Source organism: Panulirus ornatus, chromosome 20 (genome assembly GCF_036320965.1).
Source record: "Panulirus ornatus isolate Po-2019 chromosome 20, ASM3632096v1, whole genome shotgun sequence".
NCBI classification, from domain to species: Eukaryota; Metazoa; Arthropoda; class Malacostraca; order Decapoda; family Palinuridae; genus Panulirus; species Panulirus ornatus.
Genome location: NC_092243.1, coordinates 15,270,142 through 15,291,442, shown reverse-complemented (window position 1 = coordinate 15,291,442; position 21,301 = coordinate 15,270,142). Strand labels below are relative to the sequence as shown.

The window sequence follows — 21,301 nt, the reverse complement described above, 5'->3', positions numbered from 1 at the left end:
AATTAATTTAGCTTTATTCTCATTCTATGTGTTTAGTTATTCTATAATTCATTTATATAATACTGTACTAAGTACTGTGATTGTTTCGTAATCTGAGTAAACATTTTATAATTCTTTTTTGTGTAATGAGCGCCTGAGTAATTCAAATTTGTCGCGCGCTGGTATAGGTGGCGCTAGTGGAGGGACAGAGAGGCCGGTCATTTTTGAACAAAAGGTGTACCATTCATTGGCCGAGGGCTAGAGAGAGAGAAAAAAAGAGCTGGTATGTGATCGTGATAGGGGAGGGGACGTGGCATGTATGTATGTGAAACTCTGAGGATAGTTTGAAGAATGTGTGGCCGTAATGGTAATTAGAGTATGTCGAAAATTGCAGAAATCTTGGGCGTTTGATAGTGCTGAGTAACGGCTGCTGTGGAGGCGGATGGCACGTCCTTAAGATCGTGGCTGTTGGACTGGTGCCGGAAACCTGGTCCTACTACCGGATACGTGTAGCCAGGGGCAGTAAAATTCACCCAAGACGTCCACTGTGTGGAGAGTTTGGCGCCAGACTTAGTTTAGGTATCCTAACTTGACATCCTCCTGTGAGTTGTTATTTTAAACTATACGTGCAGCGCCATTGATGGTGTGAGGATAGTGCCACCTCAGGAGTGGAGTGCGAGTACTAACTGGTCCACGTATTATGGTCGCTTGTGTTTAAGCAAGGAGGTTCAGTGGCCTTTGAAATGTTACGTTTCTGTAATTTGTGTAACGAAGAGGAACCAATTTTTACATGCAATATGATAGTTTCAAGCATTATGTGCTCATACTCTGGGTATTTCTTTGCCGTATTGTATGTACATTTTTTCATATATAGTTGGGTATTGTACTGTTCAGTATGAAAAGTATGCCAATAAAATTGAAGTGAATAAATCAACGTTTTGTTAATTTATCCTCAGTTATATAGGCATACTGTTTAGAATAGTCACAAATTCATTTACCGATGGTATGTGGTTCAATTAGCAGACTGGAAAGAGATCTTCAGTAACACCAGGACTTGTAGAAAAGTGTCCTGCATGGGAAAATTGTCATAAGGTAGCATTAACATCAATGTTATTTTTCCTATTGTTCAGAGAACACCTGATAATCAGGTGTGTCAGTGTAGTGGAAAGATTTAACAAAATATGGACAAGCTTGAAACACCTGAATTTAGATAAAAGAAAAAAAGATATTGAAATAGTGAAATACAAACTTTATTTCATTGTTATGATAAAAAGGTGAAACAGGTCAAGATAATCATCTCATGGCATGGAACACAACAGATAAAAATAACATGTATGAACACCTCCACAACGTATATAGTGCAGGCCACGTTTGATTGAATATCTGGAAGTATCTAGCAACATCCTACATGGAAGTATCTGGCATCTGTCATTGATCGAGCTGTAAGGGTAGCACACTTTACTGTGGTTAAGCCAACCCATTTTCCTATCTTTCGTTTACAGTCTTTGACTAGGTACAAAGAAACAAAGCTCCAAAACTTCAGTATATATGATATTTCATTCCTAGATCATGCAGTTTTACACTTCAACATCTACCTCCAAGAAGTAAAAAGCACATCACAAGGGCACTTGAGCGCAACCCAAATTTCTCTTCTATGCCACTTGTCAGAATCATAGCATAATGAAAAAGAGAAAGATGAAGCAAACTTAGAACCAAATTTAAACAAATGGGTGTAGCAACATATGTCTATAATACGTTAGAAGGAAAGCAGATATCAAACATAAGTTACAATGCATGTGAACAAATTACAGCGATGATCCCTGCCATAAATTCAATATATTTACACCAAAACCACTCAGTGACTTCTGAATAATTTTACAAAAGTTGAAGGAATTAGAGAAACCTGACCCATTAATGATATGGACTGGTACTTTAACTTCCACTTTTATGGAATTGCAGGAAAGAGTAAATCATGTATACAGACACAATTATAAAGGAAAGAAAAATGGATCAGCATATGAATAAGAATTGCTCCAAAGATTGATCAATTTATGATACATTTTGCCTCGTGAAGCTACACAACAAATCGACACGAGGAAGCAACACAGTAAATCATATATTTACAAAGACAAGCACAATATATCTGATATTTACATTGACACGGCAGTTATGTACAGGTAAATAATTCAAGTTTCTCATCATAATATCATAAAAGTCATTACAGCATAAACATGGAAGTGAAAGATTGTGAAGATCATTCAGCAACAGTAGTAAAAGATAATGGGTTGAGTGATATAGATTTTCACCATGGCAAATCAGACGATGATCGATCAAAAATTCTTAAGCACACACTGGAATGTCTTCAGAAACAATGACCCGGTGACAAACAAAATTATACAATGACAAATTAGGTCGAATAATCAGTGAACAGATACTAAAGAAAATGAAAAATTCCAGGGAAGAGAATACTAGGAATTAATAAAAGAAGTGGAAAAAAGATAATGTAACAATGAGAAAAAAAAGAATAAGAGAAGCAAGTGGAAAAAATAACGAATGCTCATGTAAAAATATTGAAATCCCACATAACAGAACGAAAAATGAGCAAGGGAAAAGTTATCCGGAATAGAAAAGAACGCAAATTTACTACAAGAGAGGATCTCGCTAATAGTGTTGGAAAGTCTGATGCAAGTTCTCACTAACAAATTACTTCTGACGTCACTTTCAAGATTTTAACTTGTAACATGTAACATGGGTCAACACGTCACGAAAAAATGCCCGATTGTAAACGGGCGAAATTTAATGACCTTGCATTACTCTGGATAAGCAAACCTGGGATGGCATGGACAATGAAAATGACGTGAGCATAGTCTGGAAAAGCTAACGTACAACCTTCACAGCACTGGAGGGAACATACCACCGTTACAATTGGCAATAGACGGTGTTTTCAACAGGAAGCTAAGGAAGTAGAACGGTGAAATAGAATACTGCCTTATGTCTAGAAAAAAAAAAAATAGTTCAAAAGAAACGGAACAGACCAATAACCAACAAGATAGGGTATGTTAAGTAAATCTGTGTAGCGAATGTGTTATTCGACAAGTATGTACTGCTGAAAATATAAGAAACCCTAGGGAGTTTTACAGTCTAGTTAGAAGCAAGAAAGTCATTACCCAGTCAATTGGTTGAAGCAAGAAAGTCCTTACCCAGTCAACTGGTCTATCATCAATTACAGAAAACGGTGACTTGGTTCAAGACAATGAGACCAAAGTAAAAATCTTAAGTGACATTTTTATATCTATATTTACGACTGAAGACAACCAACTTTCTACAATATGATATAAAAGCTGAAAACATCCAAAGAAAAATAATGAATACAAATAAAAAGGCAGGCCCTGGCAACTTTTATCGAAGGAAAATGGAGGAGGCGAAATATGAAATAACGAATCCCCTGACAGACCCTTTCAATATGTCACTTGCTATGAGAAGAGTTCGAGATGAATGGAAGTTTACCAATGTAACACCGAGATTCAAATAGGTAAATAAGTCACTACCGAGAAATACGCGTTTTTTTTTTTTTTTTCTCCAAGTATGGCGGTCTGCAGTTGGAAAACGTATGGAACCCATCATTTGAGATAGAATTGTAAACAATTTAGAAGATCAACACCTAATGATCGACTCTCAGTTTGGTTCTCCATGATATCGTTCATGTCTATAAATCTGCTTGGTTACTTACATAACCAACATGTATGACGAAAGTAAAGCGGTTATGTAATCTGGCTAGGTTTTCAAAAAGCTTTCGATAAGGTTCTGCGTCAAAGGTTACCTATCAAACAGTAAGTCACAACAGACCTGTGGTTCAGATGATAGAAAACTGGTTGGCTGGCCATGAAAGAGTCGTCATTAGTGGTCAAGCCTTGGAGTGGTGGTTAGACATAAACGGAGTGCCAGAAAATCAGTCATGGGACTGGGTTCTCTTTCTCAAGCGTGTTAATGATGCTGACGATGAGCTGCATTACAAAATATCAAGGTTTGCCAATGACAAAACTGGGAAATAAATAAACAAAAAAAAAAAATTGAATGTCTATCTTCAACAGACATAAACTGATGGACAGGGCTCACTGGTGGCAAATCAATCTTAATACTGATAAATGCAAAGTTTTACATATCGGTAGCAAAAACAAAAAAGGAGCTACAGTATGAATTCTGTTGACCTGACAATGGTAAATTAGGAAAAATACTTGGGCATAATAACTTCTGGTGACCTTATACCATGTACGCGTGCACAGAAGCAGTGAAATGAGCAATCCAAATTCCTGGATTCATATGTAGGGCCTATAATTTAAGTGCCGGGAAATCATCCCTACTCTTTATAATTCATTGGTTTGTCCCCATCTTGAATATTGTGTTCAGATTTGATCACCTCACCTACGAAAAAAAAGATTCCTGGGCTGAGAAATAAACCCTATGGAAGGACGTTATATAACTCCAGTCTATTCAGTTTTGAAAAGGGGCTAGGAAGTGATCTAATTCAAATAATCATAATCATCAAAGGCTTTGTTAATATTGATTTAATAAGTTACTTAAGACTTGATTTGTGTGACTTTACTCAATAATGGATACACACCTGAAGGTAAACGTTTTACCATGAATGAGGCGAAGTATTTTTTCTTAAAACAGGTTTGTTACATATAGAACGCTTTGCCAATTAGAGATTGAAAGCAGAACTAACGGATACTTTAAAGAATAAACTTGATAAATATTTCAAGACCAATACCTCCTTAAATCACACTGACAATTCGCAAGTTATTCCGAATTATTTGTACACACCTTGATATTGCATCATGCGCGAGAGGGCCAACGTATCCTCGCACCCTAGCAGTCAGAACGCTAAAGTTTCTCTGGTTATCGATCATCTTACTGCGACAAGGGCAGACATACGAGCATGCCCAGGAAAACAACAGCGAGTTGCCTTTCATCTTTATATACCTGTTCACTCAGTTCTGATAGCTGGGTGGACGCAAACAGGTAAAGGGTGTATGTGGAGTTGGTAAGTCACTTTGATAACCAGAAAACAATGACTGGCAGCCGCGGGAATATCTCCAGCCATTTACTGGTATACTTATAGTTAAACAGATCAAGGAACTGCATTATTTAGGATATATCTATGATATTTCTAGATATTTCATGATTATCAGACGTAATTACTGTTGGTTAAAACTTGAAAATTTGCAAAGTTATAACACTGACTCATCCATCTACTCTGTAAACGCAGTACCTTACCTCTTTACGACACCTGTTACATCATACTACTAAAGTCGGAAATAAAACAGCCAGTTATCTCCATTAGTTTATTTTCCAAATTAAATTTTGAGTCATATGAAGAGTTTACATGCCATTCATAAAACACGAGAGAGAGAGAGAGAGAGAGAGAGAGAGAGAGAGAGAGAGAGAGAGAGAGAGAGAGAGAGAGAGTCTTTCAAAGAATGTTTAATTCTATAATGAAAGATTTTCGTAATATCACCACACTGAAGTAAAAAGTTGTGAAATATACTACCACAAACCTTCAAATAATGGGGGAGTAAGATGCAGTTTCGGCAATTTCTTCAATTTCAAGTATTCCTCAGCCAGACATAAAACGAAATAACAGGTGGTATAACATTTCAGGAACAGTATCTGATTGACATTGTATCTCCAGAAATTAGTGACCAATGCAAAACGCATCGTGGCGAATAAATATGAAATTAAACTGACGATCTGAAAGCGCATGTAATGCTCTAGTGTCAAGAGCCTTTGAACTCTTAACGTCGAATTTGCCTATCTTTGTCTTTGAGTCATGAAAAATAAAGCCAGACACAAATGATATACTAAAAAAAATTACGTAAACTGGCAAATAATAATCTACAGAATAATGAAAACTGGCACTAAACAATAATCATACTACGAGTCCATAAAGTTGGCACCATTGCAGTATGAGACAAACACGTAACCTTGTTGAGTGAAAATACCTACATGCCACATTAAACATCACTCATCGTTTTATAAAACTTTATAATCAACTTTCATCTTCTTTGATAACGGTAAACTTTCGAAGCTATTTTTTCCTCTTTAGCTTCGGAAATTATTCCATATCTAAACAAGGTGCTTGTATTGCAAGCAATTTACAAATATAAATATATCTATGAGTGAAAATAAAGGAGCTGTAGATTTACCACGCTCCAACGAGCATCCTGCTGCCGAAGGATTTCATGCTCTCTTGCCACAAGGGGGAAGCGAAAGGACTTGACAAAAGAGCAAATAGCTTCAATTATTAGTCTGCACAAGGCACAAAGGCTAGTAAGTGAACTATCGAGGACTCTCGATAATACTGTCCGATCAATTCAGGTATGGACAAAAAGATTTCGCAACAGCGGAGGGAAGGCAACACCAGCTTACAAGGGAAGACCCATGAAGGCTAGGAAGACTTCACCATGCACACTAACCATCCTGAAATGTCAGCTAGGAGCTAATCCACGTTTGTCAGCACGGGAATTAAAAGAAAAAAGCCCTAGACTGCATGGTGGTGTCAATACGTACCGTTCATAGACGCATCCACGACAACCTGGACTTCAGCTGCTATCGAACCCGAAAGTCCCTCCTCACTCTTATGCACGGGTAGCGTAGGGTCGCGTTTGCCAAAACATACTCTAAAGGACCCTTAAGACCAAATTGGAACCACATACTATGGGGCGACGAAACCACGTTTTCTGTAACTGGGAACTGAGTTGGCATTGGGATGTGGTTGTTTTATCATGAAATTGGTGACCTTGTCACAGTACCCAGAAATCAAACCATGAATCAGCACAGCTACCTCCAACTACAGATGGACTATTTACCCGCTGTTTTCAGAAGTGCCATGCAGGATGGCGATCCTTGCCATAAGGAAAAATCTGTAAGGCAGTGGCTTACTGACTGTGGAATCGACTTCATCAAAGATTGGCGAAGAAACAGCCCAGATAATAATCCAACACAGAACTTTTGAAGCATCATTAAGTGCCGACTTTTAGGGGAGGATACTAGCAGTGTCCCCAAATTTGAGGCAGCCTTTCGTGAAGAGTGACAATTTGGACCCACAGTTTCACAAGAACTTGGCACAATTGGAACCTTCACGCCTTCGTGAATGCATAAAGAGGAAAAGGAAGCCAATCAACTATTAAAAGTGTATATTAATAAAACTAGTAAATAGTTTATTTTTATTTTAATCCATTGGCTCCCACATAACGCAATGTCGAGGTGTGTATACCTTCAAACTTTAACTACACTAGTCTGAATATCTGATATCTTCCACAAACACAGAGAGCCACGAAAGGAAACCGTGGTATGTTCTGTTTCAATTCTTCTGCATTTCTTTGTATTTACATATATGAACAAAGCAAAAAAAGATATGAAAATGGAGATTAGACATGCAGGAGATAGATATGAAAATTACTCCAACGAAATATGCATGATGTTGGTTGAACAATATGAATTAGTATTCAGCTTAAAATCTAAGAAAAAACTTGAAGATGAACTCTATAGCAAACATTAAGGAAATGCGCTCATAGATATTGAAATATCGGATAATTAAAGTGACGGATCAGCTCAGACAAAATTCTGCTTCAGGACAATATAAAATCCTATCCATACTCATATAAAATCCCAGCAATATCAAAACCAATGATGTTATTAATGAGGCGAAGTTTGGGTGAGAACAGAATTGCAGACATTCACAAACTGGCATAAGTACCATCAATACACAAAGGAGGATCTAAGCTAATATCTGACCAAACACAGAACAGCAAGCTTGACTTCACGTTATACAAAATTCTGATAGAGCAATAAAAGGACATATGTTAAACCATCTCATCAAGAAGTTACATAAACAATGGCCAACATGGATTTGCGCTGGGAAAAGTATGCAAACTCAGATGTAAACTCATCATCAAATATGAAAGTTTAATCCAAGGAAAAAGAATGGATACTATTTTTCTTGACTTTGCAAAAGCATATGATAAAGTAAACCACAGGACTTTGCCAGAGAAACTAACCAAACAAAACATTAAGGGTAAGATAGGAAGATGGATTAAAGATTTTTTATCTGACAGAAAGTCTACTAAGTGATAGCAAATGGAACCATGTCTGAGGTGGATGTTCAATCTAGGACACCTCAATACTCTTTGTAATAATAATAATCACACCTCGACAGTGAAGTACAGAACAGCATACTAAGGAGCTTCGCTGATGACAACTACAGTAAGCAAAATTGTTGGACTGGAAAGTGATTTCATGGCAATGCACGATGATTTAAACAATCTACATATGGGTAGAAATGAACCTAATGGAATTAAATGAAGATAAATTTGGGCAAAAGAGTTATGGGTCAAGGAAAGATCCATTTGTAGTGCCATATAAAGGCCTGACAGGGAAACATCGAAAGAGGGCCAAATGTTAGAGATCTGGGTATCACCATAAATGAGAAGCTAAATTTCAGAAAGAAAATTGATAAGATAGCATTATGAAGTGATAAGCAGTATAATTCTGAGAACTTTCACTAAAAGAGATTGAAATTTATTTCAGAAAAATTCTAATATACACATCTATCTATATCTCTGATGCTCATTCTGTTTGGGAACTCCCTTAAGGGTCTTTATAACCAATTAACTCCATTGCCACTTCTTAATCTTTAATGCCTCACCCTTACCAGGCCACTGGGAGACAGCAACTATAGTTCAGTGTTTTCAGAGGCTCCTACACATAAGAAGCAAAACTGAACATTGCTGTGGTACATGGTCACCAACAAATCAATTAAAAATACACATTTTAAGAGATAATTCTGAAGCACTTCACAAGCAAAATTGATGGGATGGTACATATGGACCACCATGACAGGCTGAAAAAACTGCAACTATAAAGCCAAGAACAGAGAGAAGAAACATGATAATTTATGCATGACAAATAAACTGAAGAAATAAAAGAAAATGTGTTAAACCTGGAAAGCTCTCAACAGGGAAACTAAAAAAGAGAAGAAACATGATAATCTATGCATGACAAATAAACTGAAGAAATAAAAGAAAATGTGTTAAACCTGGAAAGCTCTCAACAGGGAAAACTACAAAATTATTAAGTCCTCAGGAACACCTTGGAACATACCAAAAATAGACCAGACAAATATATATGACAGCCCAGCAAGGAAGCCAGAACAAATATTCAGTGTACTGCCAGAAGTAAAAAAAACATGCATGGAACAACCGTAGACACATTAAAAAGAAAACATAATTTTGAAATCATTCCTAGATGAACCAAAAATTAATAATCATGTAATTTGAGTTGCAGCTGAGTGGAGCAGTCTTATAAATCAAGTAAGATGTGCAGTTATTACTTCCTGCTAGCCCTGACTAAATCTAGTCACAGATATTTGTAGACTGGTACAAGTCACACACCTCAAATTGCGAAAAAAACAGCTCAGACACAACCGCTCACCATCAGTGGAAAACCAAACAAATCTATGCTCTAAACAACACCATCACTAACCTAATCACTGAAAAACTAATTCAAAATTGGCACTCCTTACTCAACAAAGTGAATCACAAGACCCACAACAACCAACTCTTGCTCACATTAAACAAAATACACTCTTATCACACCACTCTAGCCCCTACTCATGAAGCACTCCTGACCCATTCTGCAGAAGCCTCTTCTCCCAAAGAACACACAAACATACTCATGAAAAAGATACAGATGTCAATCTGGCCAGCCAACAACTGCAAGGTTTAAGAGAGCACAAAATGAACATGTAGGCTAAAAAAAAGATGAATAAAGAAACTTTGAAAATAATATTGTGGAGAAGGCAGCTGAAAATCAAAAACCTTTCCTCAAAATTCTGATGAAATTTCACCAAAATGCTAAAGATGTGTGCAATTATGTTTATCAGATACACGACATAAACTATGTACTTCTATTACTGTCACTGGAAAGAGGCTTATTGCCAGAAAATGGGAAAGGGCAAATGTCATACGTATATAGAAGAAAGGAGATTGGGAACAGGCACTGAACTACAGACCAGTAACACAATTGAGGTGGGGTGTAAGGTTCTGGAAAAGATTGTTAGAAAGCAAGTGGATGACTTTCTACTGAGGAGAGATTTCCTGAGTGAGAGGCACAAGGTTTTAGGGAAAGGAAATCATGTGTAATTAAACTCTTAAGTGTTTTAAACGAGAGTGAGCTTAGTCCTTGACAAAAAGGAAGACTAGGTGGGCTGTTCGTATCTGGACTGCCAGAAAACATTAGACACTGTACCACATAGGAATCTGATTAAGAAGCTGGATCTTCAAGAAGGAATAAGGGTGGAAACTCATTCAATGGATAATAGATTAACTCAGTGGGAAGGAACAAATGATACATGTTGGAGAAGCCTTTACCACATGAGTTGAGGTGACCATTCGAGTGCCAAAGGGTTCAGTTCTTGGATCCTATCATCTCCCACAGACTCCACACTTGCCCCTCTCTCCAAGACTCTTGCATTTACCTCCCTCACCATCCCATCCATAAGCAAATTAAACAACCATGGTGACATCACACCCCCCCAGTCGCAAACCAACCTTCACCTGGAACCATTCACTTTTCTCTCTTCCTACTCGTACACAAAGCTTACACCCGTTATAAAAACTTCTTTGGTTCTGGCAGCGTTCCTACCACACCATACGTTATAAGAACCTTCCACAAAACATCGCTATTAACTCTATCATTCGCTTTCTCCAGATCCATAAATGCCACATGCAAATCTATCAATTTTTCTAAATATTTTTTGCACAATTTACTTAAGGCAAACACCATATCCACACATCCGCTACCAAATCTGAAACCACATAACTCCTCTCCAATTTAATGCTCTGTACATGCCTTCACCCTCTTAATCAAATCCCTCCTGTAAAATATACCAGGTATACTGAACAAACTTGTATCCCTATAGTTGAACACTCACTTTTATCCCAACTGCCTTGTTACAATGGCACTACAGATGCATTTCACCAATCCTCAGGGACCTCACCATGATCCATACCTATACTGAATATCCTTACCAACCAATCAACAACACAATCACTCTCTTTCTTGATAAATTCAACAGCCACCTTGCCACATTTCATCTTATGCAAGGCTTTCACTGCCTCTTTTCTCTCCACCAAATCTCTCTTCATTTCTCTCTCATTTTGCATATCACCCTGTCCACAACACCCTAAATCTGTCACTCTATCATCAAACACATTTAACAGTCCTTCAGAACACTCACTCCATCTCCACCTCACTTCAACACAACCTGTTATCACTTACGCTTTTGCCCCCTTCACCATTGTTCCCATTTGTTCTCTTGTCTTTTGCACAATATTTACCTTTTTCCAAAACATCTACTTATTCTCCTAAAGTGTAATGATACTTGCTCACCCCAACTCTTATTTTCCCTCTTTTTCATCCCTACACCTTCCTTTTGACCTAAGGTTGCTCTCTCTTATGCATCTTCCTATCATTTGCACTCCTTCCCTGTAAGTCTCACCTAAACACCTTTCTTTTCTCTTTCATTAGCAACTTTACTTATTCATCCCTCCACTCAATACCCTTTCTATTCTGTCCACTTCCCACCTTTCACATGCCACAAGCATCTCTTGCAAGTGCCATCACTGCCTCTCTAAATACCTCTCATTCCTCATCCACTACCCTTGCTTCATTTTTTTAACCTTTTGCCATTCTAAACTCAATTTTTCCAGGTATTTCTTCACACAAGTTTCCTTTCCAAGCTCACTTACTCTCACCACTCTCTTCTTCCTCTTTTTCCAAAACCTCTTAGTCTTCACCCTCGCCTCCACAAGATAGTGATCACAAATCCCACCAGTTACCCCTCTCAGCACATATACATCCAAAAGCCTCTATCTTTACACCTATCAATTAATGTATAATCCATCAGTGACTGCTGGCTATCTCATAAGTGTATTCTTTTGTATGTTACTCTTTTTAAAACAGGTAAACCCAATCACTAGTCCTTTTTCAACACACAACTCCATATGGTATCCCATTTCCATACATAATACTGAATACCCCATGACCCCAACTATATCTTCAACTGCCACATTATTCACCTTCACATATAATTCACCCATCAACAATACCTGGTCTTTTACATCAAAAGTGTTGACATACTTTCTCAACTGCTCCCAAAACATTTGCCTTAAAATGTCTTCATCTTATAGTCAGGTGCTTAAGCACTAATGATCATCCATTTCTCACCATCCACTTTCAGTTTTACCCATATCAACCTAGAATCTACTTCCTTACACTTTATAACACTCACACAACTGCTTCAGTAGTAGTGTTACTCCTTCCTTACCTCTTGTCCTTTAACCAACTTCTGACACTTGAGCTTTTTTTCAGAGCCAGTGCATCGTAGTTTCTTTCTTCAAACATACTACCTATCTCACCTCTTTTCTCATCTTCATTACATATTTATTTATTTATTTATTTTCCTTTGTCGCTGTCTCCCGCGTTAGCGAGGTAGCGCAAGGAAACAGACGAAAGAATGGCCCAACCCACCCACATACACATGTATATACATACACATCCACACACGCAAATATACATACCTTTACATCTCAATGAATACATACATATACACACACAGACATATACATATATACACATGACATAATTCATACTGTCTGCCCTTATTTATTCCCATCGCCACCCCGCCACACATGGAATAACAACCCCCTCCCCCCTCATGTGTGCGAGGTAGCGCTAGGAAAAGACAACAAAGGCCCCATTTGTTCACACTCAGTCTCTAGCTGTCATGTAATAATGCACTGAAACCACAGCTCCCTTTCCACATCCAGGCCCCACAGAACTTTCCATGGTTTACCCCAGACGCTTCACATGCCCTGGTTCAATCCATTGACAGCACATCAACCCTGGTACACTACATTGTTCCAATTCACTCTATTCCTTGCACGCCTTTCACTCTCCTGCATGTTCAGGACCTGATCACTCAAAATCTTTTTCACTCCATCTTTCCACTTCCAATTTGGTCTCCCACTTCTCCTCGTTCCCTCCACCTCTGACACATATATCTTCATTACATATGTTCACATATAGACACCCCAGCCTGAGCCTTCAAGGAGAATGAGTACTACCTGCTTGGCTCCTTCTATTCCTTATTTTAGAAACTGAAATACAATTTACAGGGGTTCCAACTCCCCCCCATCTCCCTCCCCCTTTATTTGCTTTCCACTACATAGAGGGAATACAGAGGTAGAATTCTTTTTCCCCTACACCATGGAAAATATATATTCATTCATTCATTTATTTATTATACTTTGTCGCTCTCTCCTGCGTTAGCGAGGTAGCACAAGGAAACAGACGAAAGAATGGTCCAACCCACCCACGTACACATGCGTATACATACATGTCCACACACGCACATATACATACCTATACATACCCTCCCCTCCTTGTATTTCAACTTTCTAAAAGGGGAAACAGAAGGAGTCACATGGGGAGTGCTCATCCTCTTCGAAGGCTCAGATTGGGGTGTCTCAATGTGTGTGGATGTAACCAAGATGAGAAAAAAGGAGAGATAGGTAGTATGTTTGAGGAAAGGAACCTGGATGTTTTGGCTCTGAGTGAAACGAAGCTCAAGGGTAAAGGGGAAGAGTGGTTTGGGAATGTCTTGGGAGTAAAGTTAGGGGTTAGAGAGAGGACAAGAGCAAGGGAATAGTAGCACTACTCCTGGAACAGGAGTGGTGGGAGTATGTGATAGAGTGTAAGAAAGTAAACTCTAGATTTGATATGGGTAAAACTGAAAGTGGATGGAGAGAGATCGGTGATTATTGATGCATGAGAAGAAAGAGCATGAGGCAAGTGTTTCGGGAGTAGCTGAGTGAGTGTGTTAGTAGTTTTGATGCATGAGACCAGGGTATAGTGATGAGCGATTTGAATGTAAAGGTGAATAATGTGGCAGTTGAGGGAATAATTGGTGTACATGGGGTGTTCAGTGTTGTAAATGGAAATGGTGAAGAGCTTGTAGGTTTATGTGCTGAAAAAGGACTGATAATTGGGAATACCTTGTTTAAAAAGAGAGATATACATAAGTATACGTATGTAAGTAGGAGAGATGGCCAGAGAGAGTTATTGGATTACGTGTTAATTTATAGGCGCACAAAAGAGAGACTTTTGGATGTTAATGCGCTGCGAGGTGCAACTGGAGGGATGTCTAATGGAGGCGAAGGTGAAGATTTGTAGAGGTTTTCAGAAAAGAAGAGAGAATGTTGGGGTGGAGAGAGTGGTGAGAGTACGTGAGCTTGGGAAGGAGACTTGTGTGAGGAAGTTCCATGAGAGACTGAGTACAGAATGGAAAAAGGTGAGAACAAAGGACATAAGGGGAGTGGGGGAGGAATGGGATATATTTAGGGAAGTGGTGGTGGCGTGCACAAAAGATGCATGTGGCATGAGAAGTGTGGGAGGTGGGCAGATTAGAAAGGGTAGTGAGTGGTGGGATGAAGAAGTAAGATTGTTAGTGAAAGAGAAGATAGAGGCATTTGGACGATTTTTGCAGGGAAATAATGCAAATGACTGGGAGATGTATAAAAGAAAGAGGCAGGAGGTCAAGAGAAAGGTGCAAAAGGTGAAAAAGAGGACAAATGAGAGTTGGGGCAAGACAGTATCATTAAATCTTAGGGAGAATAAAAAGATGTTTTGGAAGGAGGTAAATAAAGCGCGTAAGACAAGAGAACAAATGGGAACTTCAGAGAAGGGGGCTAATTGGGGAGGTGATAACAAGTAGCGGTGATGTGAGGAGATGGAGTGAAGATGGAGTATTTTGAAGGTTTGTTGAATGTGTTTGATGATAGAGTGGCAGATATAGGGTGTTTTGGTCGAGGTGGTGTGCAAAGTGAGAGGGTTACGCGGAACGATTTGGTAAACAGAGAAAAGGTAGTAAAAGCTCTGCGGAAGATGAAAGCCGGCAAGGCAGAGGGTTTGGATGGTATTGCAGTGGAATTTATCAAAAAAGGGGTGACTTTACTGTTGAATGGTGGGTAAGGTTATTTAATGTATGTATGACTCATGATGAGGTGCCTGATGATTGGCGGAATGCTTGCATAGTGCCATTGTACAAAGGCAAAGGGGATAAAAGTGAGTGCTCAAATTACAGAGGTATAAGTTTCTTGAGTATTCCTGGGAAATTATATGGGATGGCATTGATTGAGAGGGTGAAGGCATGTACATAGCATCAGACTGGGGAAGAGCAGTGTGGTTTCAGAAGAGGTAGAGGTTGTTTCGATCAGGTGTTTGCTTTGAAGAATGTATGTGAGAAATACTTAGAAAAGCAAATGGATTTGTATGTAGCATTCATGGATCTGAAGAAGGCATATGATAGAGTTGATAGGGATGCTCTGTGGAAGGTAGTACAAATATATGGTGTGGGAGGCAAGTTGTTAGAACCAGTGAAAAGTTTTTATCAAGGAAGTAAGGCACGTGTACGAGTAGGAAGAGAGGAAAGTTAGTATTTCTCAGTCAATGTCGGTTTGTGGCAAGGGTGCTTGATGTCTCCATGGTTGTTTAATTTGATTATGGATGGGGTTGTTAGGGAGGTGAATGCAAGAGTTTTGGAAAGAGGGGCAAGTATGCAGTCTGTTGGGGATGAGAGAGCTTGGGAAGTGAGTCAGTTGTTGTTCGCTGATGATACAACGCTGGTGGCTGATTCGGGTGAGAAACTGCAGAAGCTGGTGACTGAGTTTGGTAAAGTGTGAAAGAAGAAAGCTGAGAGTAAATGTGAATAAGAGCAAGTTTATTAGGTACAGCAGGGTTGAGGGACAAGTCACTTGGGAGATAAGTTTGAATGGAGAAAAACTGGAAGAAGTGAAGTGTTTTAGATATCTGGTAGTGGATTTGGCAGCAGATGGAACCATGGAAGCGGAAGTGAATCATAGGGTGGGGGAGGGGGTGAAAATCCTGGGAGCGTTGAAGAATGTGTGGAAGTCGAGAACATTATCTCGGAAAGCAAAAATGGGTATGTTTGAAGGAATAGTGGTTCCAACAATGTTATATGGTTGCGAGGCGTGGGCTATAGATAGAGTTGTGCGGAATAGGGTGGATGTGCTGGAAATGAGATGTTTGAGGACAATATGTGGTGTGAGGTGGTTTGATCGAGTAAGTAATGAAAGGGTAAGAGAAATGTGTGGTACTAAAAAGAGTGTGTTTGAGAGAGCAGAAGAGGGTGTTTTGAAATGGTTTGGTCACATGGAGAGAATGAGTGAGGAAAGATTGACCAAGAGGATATATGTGTCAGAGGTGGAGGGAACGAGGAGAAGCGGGAGACCAAATTGGAGGTGGAAAGATGGAGTGAAAAAGATTTTGAGTGATCAGGGCCTGAACATGCAGGAGGGTGAAAGGCGTGCAAGGAATAGAGTGAACTGGAATGATGTGGCATACCAGGGTCGATGTGCTGTCAAGGGATTAACCAGGGCATGTGAAGCATCTGGGGTAAACCATGGAAAGTTGTGTGGGGCCTGGATGTGTTTCGGTGCATTATACATGACAGCTAGAGACTAAGTGTGAACGAATGTGGCCTTTGTTGTCTTTTCCTAGTGCCTCCTTGTGCACATGCGGGGGGGAGGGGGTTGTCATTTCATGTGTGGCAGGGTGGCGACGGGAATGAATAAGGGCAGACAGTATGAATTATGTACATGTGTATATATGTATATGTCTGTGTGTGTATATATATGTATACGTTGAGATGTATAGGTATGTACATGTGCTTGTGTGGACGTGTATGTATATACATGTGGGTGGGTAGGTTGGGACATTCTTTCATCTGTTTACTTGCGCTACCTTGCTGACGCGGAAGACAGTGACAAAGTATAAATATATATATGTATACGTACAGAGCATCAGATTGGGGAAGAGCAGAGTGGTTTCAGAAGTGGTAGAGGATGTGTGGATCAGGTGTTTACTTTGAAGAATGTATGTGAGAAATACTTAGAAAAGCAAATGGATTTGTATGTAGCGTTTATGGATCTGGAGAGGGCACATGATAGAGTTGATAGAGATGCTCTGTGGAAGGTACTAAGAATATATGGTGTGGGAGGCAAGTTGTCAGAAGCAGTGAAAAGTTTTTATCGAGGATGTAAGGCATGTCTACGTGTAGGAAGAGAGGAAAGTGATTGGTTCTCAGTGAATGTAGGTTTGCGGCAGGGGTGTGTGATGTCTCCATGGTTGTTTAATTTGTTTATGGATGGGGTTGTTAGGGAGGTGAATGCAAGAGTTTTGGAAAGAGGGGCAAGTATACAGTCTGTTGGTGGTGAGAGCTTGGGAAGTGAGTCAGTTGTTGTTCGCTGATGATACAGCGCTGGTGGCTGATTCATGTGAGAAACTGCAGAAGCTGGTGACTGAGTTTGGTAAAGTGTGTGAAAGAAGAGAGTTAAGAGTAAATGTGAATAAGAGCAAGGTTATTAGGTACAGTAGGGTTGAGGGTCAAGTCAATTGGGAGGTAAGTTTGAATGGAGAAAAACTGGAGGATGTAAAGTGTTTTAGATATCTGGGAGTGGATCTGGCAGCGGATGGAACCATGGAAGCGGAAGTGAATCATAGGGTTGGGGAGGGGGCGAAAATCCTGGGAGCCTTGAAGAATCTGTGGAAGTCGAGAACATTATCTCGGAAAGCAAAAATGGCTATGTTTGAAGGAATAGTGGTTCCAACAATGTTGTATGGTTGCGAGGTGTGGGCTATGGATAGAGTAGTGCGCAGGAGGGTGGATGTGCTGAAAATGAGATGTTTGAGGACAATATGTGGTGTGAGGTGGTTTGATCGAGTAAGTAATGTAAGGGTAAGAGAGATGTATGGAAATAAGAAGAGTGTGGTTGAGAGAGCAGAGGAGGGTGTTTTGAAATGGTATGGGCACATGGAGATAATGAGTGAGGAAAGACTGACCACGAGGAGTGAAAAAGATTTTGAGTGATCGGAGCCTGAACATGCAGGAGGGTGAAAGGCGGGCAAGGAATAGAGTGAATTGGATCGATGTGTTATACTGGGGTCGACGTGCTGTCAATGGATTGAATCAGGGCATGTGAAGCGTCTGGGATAAACCATGGAAAGTTCTGCGGGGCCTGGATGTGGAAAGGGAGCTGTGGTTTCGGGCATTATTGCATGACAGCTAGAGACTGAGTGTGAACGAATGGGGCCTTTGTTGTCTATTCCTAGTGCTACCTCGCACACATGAGGGGGGAGGGGGATGTTATTCCATGTGTGGCGAGGTGCAATGGGAATGAATAAAGGCAGACAGTGTGAATTGTGTGCATGTGTATATATGTATATGTCTGTGTGTGTATATGTGCGTGTGGGGACGTCTATGTATATACATGTGTATGGGGGTGGGTTGGGCCATTTCTTTCATCTGTTTCCTTGCACTACCTCGCAAACGCGGGAGACAGCAACAAAGCAAAATAATAATAATAATAATAATAATAATATATATATATATATATATATATATATATATATATATATATATATATATATATATATATATATATTCATTAATGTTATTCATTTCATTATACATCTGCCTTTCTATTATCAAACTCATCAAACACATTCAACAGACCTTCAAAATATCTACTCCATCTCCTCACTTCACTACCTGTTATCATATCCCCTCTTGCCCCCTTCACCAATGTTCCCATTTGTTCTCTTGTCTTACACGTTAGTTGCCTCCTTCCAAAACATCTTTTTATTCTCCGTAAAGTTTAATGACATTCTCTCACCCTAGCTCTCATTTGCCCTCTTTTTCAACCCTTGTACCTTCCTCTTGACTTCCTGCCGCTTTCTTTTATACATCTCCCAGTCATTTGCACTCCCTCCTCATAAGCATTGTCCAAACACCTGTTTTCTCTTTTACAACATGCATGAATATGTGACTAAGAGGAAGGTTATTAGGTTCAAAAGTGTTGAGGGACATTACAATTTCCCAGGAATACGTAACGAACTTATGCCTCTGTATGGTGAACACTAATCTTTATCCCTTTTGCCTTTGTACAATGGCACTATACATGCATTCCACCAATCCTCAGGCATCTCAACATGATCTATACATTGAATATCCTTACACAGCGAACAGGAAGTCCTCTTCGATAAGGCTGTATTATGTTCTGTGGTCATAAAAATATACAGTATAGTTGACAAACTGCATGATGCAGAGATTGCCATCATTTTCATGCTCCTTTGTACAGGGGGTTGGTGTTATATGATGATAGTAAAGATAATAATGATAATAATGACAATAATGATAACCGATAATAATAGCAGTAAAAATATTAATAACAATGATGTCTTTACTTCAGGGATATGAGGGCTAAGAGCAAAGTACAGAAACTTGGCTAACACAGCATAGCATAAATGTACTGACATAGACAGTGGTGTGCACTATGTAGGCAATACGAGGGGTAGAAACTGTTTGTGCAGAAATAGGGAGAGAGAGATGTGGTAGTTCCACAGATATATTACAGGAGGAATTAGGCTTTTCTGGGGTTCCATGGTGATGGATAAGGCGAGAGGGCAGTTCGTCAACTGTACAGTATTTCTTTACAACCACAGAACATGATACAGCCTTATCGAAGAGGACTTCCCGTTTGCTGTGTTCCTACTTACAAGCACAATCTAATAACTCCAATGTAGACATACACCTGTGACTAAATGTTACACTTCGATAACAACTCGTTTCAGGCACGATTCCATCACATCACAACCACTTCTTTCCCTTACAGTAACTCAATAAACGATCTATTAGTGATAAATTTGAAGAAATGAAGGTGCGGGGGAAATCTCTAAACATAAGGATTACAAAGAAATAATGTTTGTCTTACACAGTACACCCTAACAAGCTAGCCAAGTCACACTAGTTACGGGCACGCCGAGTATATGTACACTCAATGATAACTACAGTGGAACTGATCATGGTCGTGAAAAACTTTCAGCAATATAAAACATTTACCGATTTATTTGCCATCATTTTGCTTACGAATTTGTAGAAAATTTGCATAATCCTCTTACTATATGATAATTACAAGATTCAAATCGGTAAAAGAAGATGCAAGTCAGTATGACAGGAATGTGACATTTAACTCTAAGCCGGAGTTTAACTTGGGTTGTCCGTAGCCTGTGTGTGTTCGATTCGCTTAACGGCCTCTTGACTACTGTGAAGCTGCTTAACAATAACACTGACCGCGATGTTTGTTATATTTAATGGCTAACAACAACAAGAATTTAGTTAAGAAGCAATCTGTGGCATACGATGAGGATATATGAAATAATATTATTGAACCAGTCGAAACAAACGCTGTATTCGGACAAGACGACGAAATCGGCTGTGCATATATAAACAAGGACGAAAATAATAAGTAATAATCGGAAACGTGATTTTCTCTCGCGATAGGAATTAAAGAAAAGATGAAAGGCACACCATCCAGTAAAGTAAGATAACGACTGCACTACTTATGATTGTGATATATGAAGAGCATGGAAAGAATATGACATAAGATACGATGAGCTTAGAGATTATTTGAGTTCCTCAGGTGTCTGAAAACAACTCACAGAAGTAGCAACGTAATGAGAAGTAAGAAGTACAATTTCACGAGCTGGCTGTTCCAGGAGAGGATCTGTCATACCAGTCAACTATAATGCAGCAGCAGCCATTTCGTGCGAAGAACTCAGGCCAGAGTTGACTACAGTTATTGAGAATTGTGAAACGAGTGCGGTCACTGGATTGGGAGAGTAGTTGGTTGGCTGTCTGAGCTTCAAGCCTATCAAGTGCCAACGTAGTTAAGGCCGTCAACGTAAAGCAACACCCACCAGTCGAAAACTATTTAATACTAAGATGGTTGGTTGGTTTTAGATTCCGGCCTAGCAACTGAGTCAGGAAGGCCGATGACGTCAAATTACATCCACCAGTTGGAAATTCATTTACACCTTCTTCAAGTGTTAAGTTTAATTCTAAGACCGCATACCCCATTAAAATTTAAAGTTCAAGTGACCTTGTTTGGCCAAAAGTAAGTGAAAGTCATTTGATAGGTTTAATGCGATTAGGTTGGATATTTAGGTCCTAAGCCTCCCTACTGCCGGGTTGAATAAGGTTGTCAAGGTCAGGTTACAACCACCATCCTAAAAATCCTTTACATTCTGAGGTACCGGTTATATATCATTGCCAATGAATGTGTCGCTGGCTAGGCACACGAGATTCGCCAGATCTAATCATTGTAATTGATACCCATCTCTT

At 39.4% G+C, this 21,301-nt stretch overlaps 1 protein-coding gene across 3 annotated transcripts in view; it reads right to left on the bottom strand.

The window, feature by feature from the left end:
- The window catches only part of LOC139755943 (androgen-induced gene 1 protein-like), a 151,590-nt gene that overhangs the window by 98,127 nt on the left and 32,162 nt on the right, over positions 1 to 21,301 (bottom strand). The window contains exons 1-2 of one of the 3 annotated variants that reach the window (XM_071674725.1): positions 19,893 to 19,978; positions 978 to 1,048 (exon numbers count right to left, since the gene is read on the bottom strand). The exons of 1 other annotated variant lie outside the window; for it this stretch is intronic. The gene's annotated coding sequence lies outside the window, so the exon portion shown is untranslated. Of the gene's footprint in view, positions 1 to 977; positions 1,049 to 19,892; positions 19,983 to 21,301 lie in introns of those variants that run through there. One more of the 3 variants, XM_071674724.1, reaches the window with a different exon arrangement.